A 7279-nucleotide genomic window follows, 5' to 3' on the forward strand; every position below is an offset into this window, starting at 1 on the left:
AAGGAAGTAGGGGGACTATAAATGACTCAAAATGTTTTTTTAGTTATACTGAAATCTATGTAAAAACCACAGAGCACAAAGATCCAGCATTAACTTGAAGAGCTGTGATATAATTCTGCACCAAAGCACCCTTTTATTTCACATAGTCTTAGTTTCCCTGCTCTTATTTGAAAATTTCCTTAACAGTTTAATGAATATTTATTGAATGATTACTGTGTGAGAGACTGAGAGATTTTAGACCGCTGCTCATAACAGGAACTCAGAGTTTCCCAGAAACACAGAAGAATCCACTGACACTTGAGTCTGACTGCCTGGGCTGAAATACTGGCTGGGCCACCTGGGTCCATGTTGACATCACTGAACTCCCAAACCCACCTTTCCTCCTCTGGGCATTCTGTTTAGTAAACAATAAATGCTTCATGGTCTAAGTGACTTCTAGTTAGGTTGTTTGATAATTGCAGCCAAAAGCATCCTGATAATACATTGAAAAAAGAACTTTCATGAAGTGACCTGATGGTGTGATATTTCATTTTATTGGCACAAATATACTCAAGTGCCACATGTGGAGACAGTCAAGTGTGCAAAAAAGTCAGTGAAAAATGAAGTATAGGAGTTATTTACAGAGGACTGAATGGAATAATTAAATGAGAAGCAGGGAAAATGTGGGACTGTGTCTATGCTTTGAATTATAAATATGTATCTTAGATATTAACATTTTTCTAAATTATATTTTCTTTCTTTCTTTACTAATTTAACTAGGCCAGAAAAATTAAGACACATTGATAAATATAACTTTGCACAAAATGATTTGCTTTTTTGAAAATTTCAGACCACAGCACTGTTTTCTGGCTAGTACTTGCTTTATGTTATAGGTATATTATAGGTATATCTTTCTCTGCTCTATATATTATAGGTATATAGGTAACCTACATACAGGTTATGTTATAGGAATATTCCAGCAAAAGTCATCTGTAATAATGCATTTAGAAATCAAGTCATAGGGCTTCCCTGGTGGCGCAGTGTTTGCGAGTCGCCTGCCGATGCGGGGGACACGGGTTCGTGCCCCGGTCCGGGAGGATCCCACATGCCGCGGAACGGCTGGGCCCGTGAGCCATGGCCACTGAGCCTGCGCGTCCACGGCCTGTGCTCTGCGGCGGGAGAGGCCACAGCAGTGAGAGGCCCGCGTACCGCAACAAAAATAAGAAATCAAGTCATAATCTGAATGTACTAGTGAAACTAGATGTTTAAAATTATGATAAATCTATTTGCATGATGAATGACGCCTTTGTAGAACAAATAATCTCATTATTTGTCCATTCTATAAGATTATATTTTAATATGTTGGATTTTCTTAAAAGAGTTTCACCTTTCCTTATTTAAAACCCAGACTTTTGGGTAACTATTTTAATGAAGAGTTTTCTGTAATATGAATCTCAGTAGAGATGGCTGAGGTGTTGCAATCAACAAAACAGTTCTTATCTTTTTATTCTGCAACTGGCAATTCAATTTTATCTTAGTAATAAATTTCCATGTGATTTCATTATTTCTATTTCACTAGGCAAAGTTTCTCTTTCTGCATTCTCAGGGAAGAAGAAATCTGAAGGTTTGATTTCTGGTGGATTTTATTTCCTGCTTTGTAAACCTCTATCAATGATGTCATCAGATAATTGTTCAACTTGAAATATAGTGGAATACAATCCTCTATATACTGGGTAAAACACCCACATAAAAGTTCAGAGTTGAAAAACTTAGATATCAATTAAAATACGGCATTGATTTAAAGTAACTGCTTAAGACTTAACAATCGTGTGTGAATCTGCCTGTCCCTTTAAAAAGAAAAGCAATTGCGTCCTGGTTGCTGAGCTTTCTTGGATTTATTTTATCTTAGCAGCTGTTCCTAAAGTCGATGTTATTCAAATGAGGGTTTTCAAGCTCTTTGTTGTGTTTTTCACAACTTATGGTATATGCTATCAAATGTAAGACTCAAATTTAGAATGGGGTAGGGGTAGGGACAATTAGAAATACTGGAGAAATAAGATAATATTGAAAATAACCTCTAATTTTCATTTAACAAAGATAGGACTGTTGAACATGATCTGCCTGAAGCCCCAGACAGTAGCAAGGCAAAACCCCGAACCGCTAAGCACCAAAAGTGGTTGATATATTTAGTAATTAGTTTATGTGTAGGGGGAGGGAATGTCTTAAATGGAAATAATGGCACTTTCTGTGATTATAGAAGATGAGGAAAGAACACATCAAACATTTTTCTAGCCTCTCCAAAGTAAGCATATTATAAATTTTGCCCAACATAGGCTACCCTTTGACCTAGAAAGAATAACTACAACTCCTACACCTTCTGTTCCATTTATTTTTGTTGCTTTTTGCTTTTTTCTTTTTTAAGAGGCATAGCTTGATCATTAAGCATGCAAACTGGGCAAGGATCTTGGCTCTGCCCCATTCTTGCTGTGGGTACTTATAGTTTTCATTTAATTTACAAATTAAATGGGTTAGCTTTGCTAACAGCAAAGTATATATGGAATGTTAACTTATTTGGGAGTTAGTCATATATAACATTTTTAGTCATATGTAATCATTTCCTAGTATTAATGTTAATGATTTATTGAGTGATTATTATTTGTCCACCAGTGTTCTAAGTGCTTTACATATTAATTCATTTAATCCTCACAATGCTATGAGGTAGGTATCATTACTGCTTTTCTTTCTACACTAGGAATTAAGAAGGCAGAGGTTATTTTGCCCAAAAATACCCAGCTAGTAAATTTCAGAGTTAGGGTTTACAGAGCTCTTCTCTTAACCGCCATGTCATTCCCAGTCTATTTAGAACTGCCTTAATCTTTCTTGCTCTCCAATCATTTTTGTTCAAATGCCTGCCGATTAGTGAACAGAAATCTTCAAACTGGGATAACCACGTTCTGCCCATGTACATGAAGACTCCGTAGTGCTACACAGCATGGATAGCTTTAAGGGGATCACTTCCACATTCTCAACTTTCATTTCTACACTTTCCTAAAACTTATCTGCCTGAGACCATGCTTGCAGCCTCTTTTCCATCCCTTTTTTACAATCGCCATTTTTCCACTTAAAAAAAGAAAGTCATTCCTCTCACAAATTCCACATCGCAGCATGGGGCATTCAACCCAGGTGCACAAAACATGGAAAATTAGAAGCCGGTGTTAGTGTTGAGAAAGGGAATGACTATGATGACTGGGGAACAAAAGTGTCACCTGCTAATGCACTAAAAAATTTTTAAATGGCTTTCATTCAGATTCGGCTTGAAGGAGGCCAAGGTGCAATTTTCTTTGGTCCTCTGAAATCCGGGTTTATCTGACACCAGCCACCTCACCATGTTGCCTAAGTTTGAGCCCAAGGAGATCAAATTTGTATCTCCTGAGGTGCACCAGTGGGGAAGTCTGTGCCACGTCTCCCCTGGCCCCCAAGATTGGCCGCCTGGGTCTGTCTCCAAAAACGGTTGGTGATAACATTTCCAAGGCAACTGGGGTTGGAAGGGTCTGAGGACTACAGTGAAACTGACCATTCAGAACACACAGGCCCAGACTGAGGTGGTACCTGTGTCTCAGTCCTGATCATCAAAGCCTTCAAGGAACAACCGAAAGACAGAAAGAAGCAGAAAAACATTAAGCACAGTGGAACATCACTTTTGATGAGATCGTCAACATTGCCCAGCAGATGAGACACCAATCTTTAGCTAGAGAATACTCTGGAACCACTAAATAGATCCTGGGGACTGCCAGGTCTGTGGTCTCTGATGTGGATTGCCGTCATCCTCATGACATCATAGATGAATGACAACAACAGTGGTGTGGTGGAATGCGCAGCTAGTTAAGAACTGCAAAGGACCATAATTCAATAAAGGGTCATTTAACAACCAATGGGAAGAAAAAAGAGTTTAAATGAGAGGTCATCACATGGGTTTTGGCATATAATTGAAAGGAGTTAAAGGAGTTGAGTAACACGGCTACAGCAAAAACCTTACATTCCCATCTACTTATTTTGTGAACAAAATGCTTCAGCATTTATAAGAACCTTGTCAAACGCATGAATAGAATCGGGATGGAACTCAATCTCACTCTACAATATTCATCCGCAAATCCACTGGATAAGAAAAAGTCCCCTCCATTTTGTTAACAGATGCATTTTCAATAAAATCTTATTTTTATGTTTAAAAATGGTTGTCAATTTGTAATATAGCCACTGATCAATAGTGTACTACTAATAATTTTAGTAATAACTCCATCCAGAGACATAACTCCTAGGACCTTAGAGTTACTGGAAAGTAAAATTAGGTAAGTATGTAGTTGAAAAGAATGATGTAATGATCAATACAAATTTTTCAAGCATGAAAATATGCAATAAGATAGCATTCTGTGGGAGAAATGGAAATATGGAAATGAAATGGAAATGAAAATATGAGTTCAAGAAGAAGAAGGAACAATGTAACTTTTCTGGCTGTTAAAGAAGAGCTAGGTTACATATATTTAAAATTAATAATGTTGGGCTTCCCTGCTGGTGCAGTGGTTGAGAGTCCGCCTGCCGACGCAGGGGACGCGGGCTTGTGCCCTGGTCCGGGAAGATCCCACATTCCGCGGAGCGGCTGGGCCCGTGAGCCATGGCCGCTGAGCCTGTGCGTCCGGAGCCTGTGCTCCGCAACGGGAGAGGCCACAACAGTGAGAGGCCCGCGTACCGTAAAAAAAAAAAAAAAATGTTGGGTAAAAAAGTGCCATGGGATTTAGATTCCTTGGGGTAACTTTTAAAAAGTGAGCTAACAGCTTTATTTTAAAATATCATGAATTGCATGCAATACTCTGGAAATGATACTCTTTGCAAACTTATGTTGAAAAATTATAGGTGGCAACATAAAAATATGGGAAGGATGCAAGTTTTCCAGAATTCTTTCAGGGAGTTATGTGAGCAAAAATTTGAAGACCACTGATCTTGAAGCCCACAGCAGACCTCCCCAGGGTACTTAAAATCTGGCTCAAGTAATCTTTAACGCTACCACCTTACACATTAAAAACATGGCTGCTGTGTAAAATAAAATGCCCTTGGTCACTGCCCTGGATATTCAGCAAATGCTAACAAATGAGAACTGAATATATCACTTTGAGTTGACCCAGGCACTTTTCCCTGTGCTATTCTAGCATCTCTACAGAGAGCTACTGTGTGTAGCTATGTCCACCGCACTGCGTGTGTTTCAGGAAAACAATAAAACAAAACACAGCTTTTAAGGTAAACAAATGTGCCACAAGATTTTCCTGTGATTTCTCTGCAGTATAAGCCTAGTCTATGAGGTCCTTAGAATACATGTTTTCCAAACCCAAATTTAGGACCCATGATCTGATATGTGAAATTATCCTTTGGAGGTTAACTGGGCAGCTTTCTGGAAATCAGAAATTTCTTGAAAATCCAGAAACTCAGGTCAAAATAAGTAAGTATAATCCACATCACATCTGCTGTCCCAACGTGAAAGTTTTATAACTTATTCTAATGCCAAACTTGGACTCTAGAAAGCTTGGATTCTCATTCTATTCTGTTACCAATCCTTAATAAATCACCTCTCTGGGGCCTCATTTTCTTCATCTGTAAAAGAAGCGGAATTGCTTACCTATCTTTTCTTTCCCTTCTGAAATTTTTTTTCATTCATTAGTTCAACAAGCCTTTACTGAGCACCTACCATGTACTAGATTCAAAGGTGAATGAGACAAAGTAAGTCCCTTCCCTCACGGTGCTTCCAGGCTATGAGAACATTCAGACTGTTAACTTGTTTGCAGATAAGTACAATGTAGACTGATAAATGCTGTAATAGAGTAATGTGGAAGGCATGATGATGCCTCAGTGGATGGAAGCATCAAGTTAGTGAAGACTTCATGGAGGATGAAACACTGAAATGTATCTTTTTTTGGTTCATTTGATGCTTTAATTTTTTTTTAATTTTCATTACTTTTAAAGATGTGGCAATACATCCATATAGTATAAAATTCAAAATGTATAAAAGGGCATGCTCTGAAAAGTTTCCCTTTATGCTCCCCTCTCCAGGCCCGGTTTTCTTCTGAGAACAATCAGGACTACCAATTTCTTGTATATTCTTCCAAAGATTTGAATTGTAGCTTAAAAGAATGAGTGCAAGATAATCAAGTGAAAAAGAGATGGAGCCCTGAGACAAAGGGGCACAGCAAGAGCTTGTGGTGGAGTCGGGGCCCTTGAGGGTGATGGGCAGGACAGGGCAGCTCTTTGAGGGCCCTTCCCATGCTAAGGAGTTTGGATTTGGTCAGAACTGATGAGAAGCTAAGGTAGGACAGAATCAATAAGGATTGGAAAGGAGACCAACACAAGTTACTAAGGAAAAAGGATGAACAACATTATTGGATCAGTTGAATTCCAATGGATTTAATTCCTGTTCTCACCTAAGAATTGCCTGAGTCAAGTTCTAAGAATAATTAGAATTAATTATTCCCTCTACTGAAGCAGCCACCAGGTAACCCCATCTTTTTTTAGACGTTTATCTCAGTGACCTCAAGATATCCGTGCTTCCCAGGTCAAATTTCATCACTCAAATCCTTATCCCCATACTGGTTTGTCATCAGAAAAATCCCCTGTATCCACACTCTTCTCTGAACAGTGCCTTCACTTTCTAGTTCTGAGAGAAACCTGGCTTCCCCCTGAGGACACTGAATTCCCTGCAGCCCTCATGAGTGGTGGCCAGCTCTCTCTCACCTATCATGCACCACGGGGTCAGAAGGTAATCCAGGTGCTTGTCTCACTCCTCGTGGCCACTTCCAAGCCACTGTCTCTTTCTTGCCCTCCCCCATCAGCTGCTTTGAAGCTGATGCTATCAGACTGCACCTCCAGACCTTCTTGCTGTGTCTCCTCCTGTCTTCCCTGTCACTCCCACACATTCCTTGGAAATTTCAACACCAGGTTTACTGTGTTTCTCTCCTCCAGTCTCCTGTCATTATTTTTGGTGATTTCAATGTCTACATGGCTGGTCCATCCAACCTCTTGGCCTCTCTATTCCTCAAACCCTTTGCTTCCAGTGATCTTTTCTTCTGCCACTTCAGCCACCAACCCCCACTGTTATCCTTAGTTCTCATCATTTATAATAACTGCATCCCCTCAATTATCTCAGTGTCAAGCATTTTACTTCTACATCCAGCTCATGCCCGAAGCTCAAAAAATTCTTCTACTCCACCAGGCACTTTGTTCATCTGACCCTACTGCCTTTTCACTGTTTATTTCCATC

At 39.4% G+C, this 7279-nt stretch overlaps 1 pseudogene; it reads left to right on the forward strand.

Annotated features, from left to right (window-relative positions):
* The first annotated feature begins 3365 nt into the window (after positions 1 to 3365).
* On the forward strand, positions 3366 to 3865 carry LOC116740741 (annotated as a pseudogene).
* Positions 3866 to 7279: the final 3414 nt, after the last annotated feature.

Source organism: Phocoena sinus, chromosome 1, assembly GCF_008692025.1.
Source record: "Phocoena sinus isolate mPhoSin1 chromosome 1, mPhoSin1.pri, whole genome shotgun sequence".
In the NCBI taxonomy this organism is placed as follows: Eukaryota; Metazoa; Chordata; class Mammalia; order Artiodactyla; family Phocoenidae; genus Phocoena; species Phocoena sinus.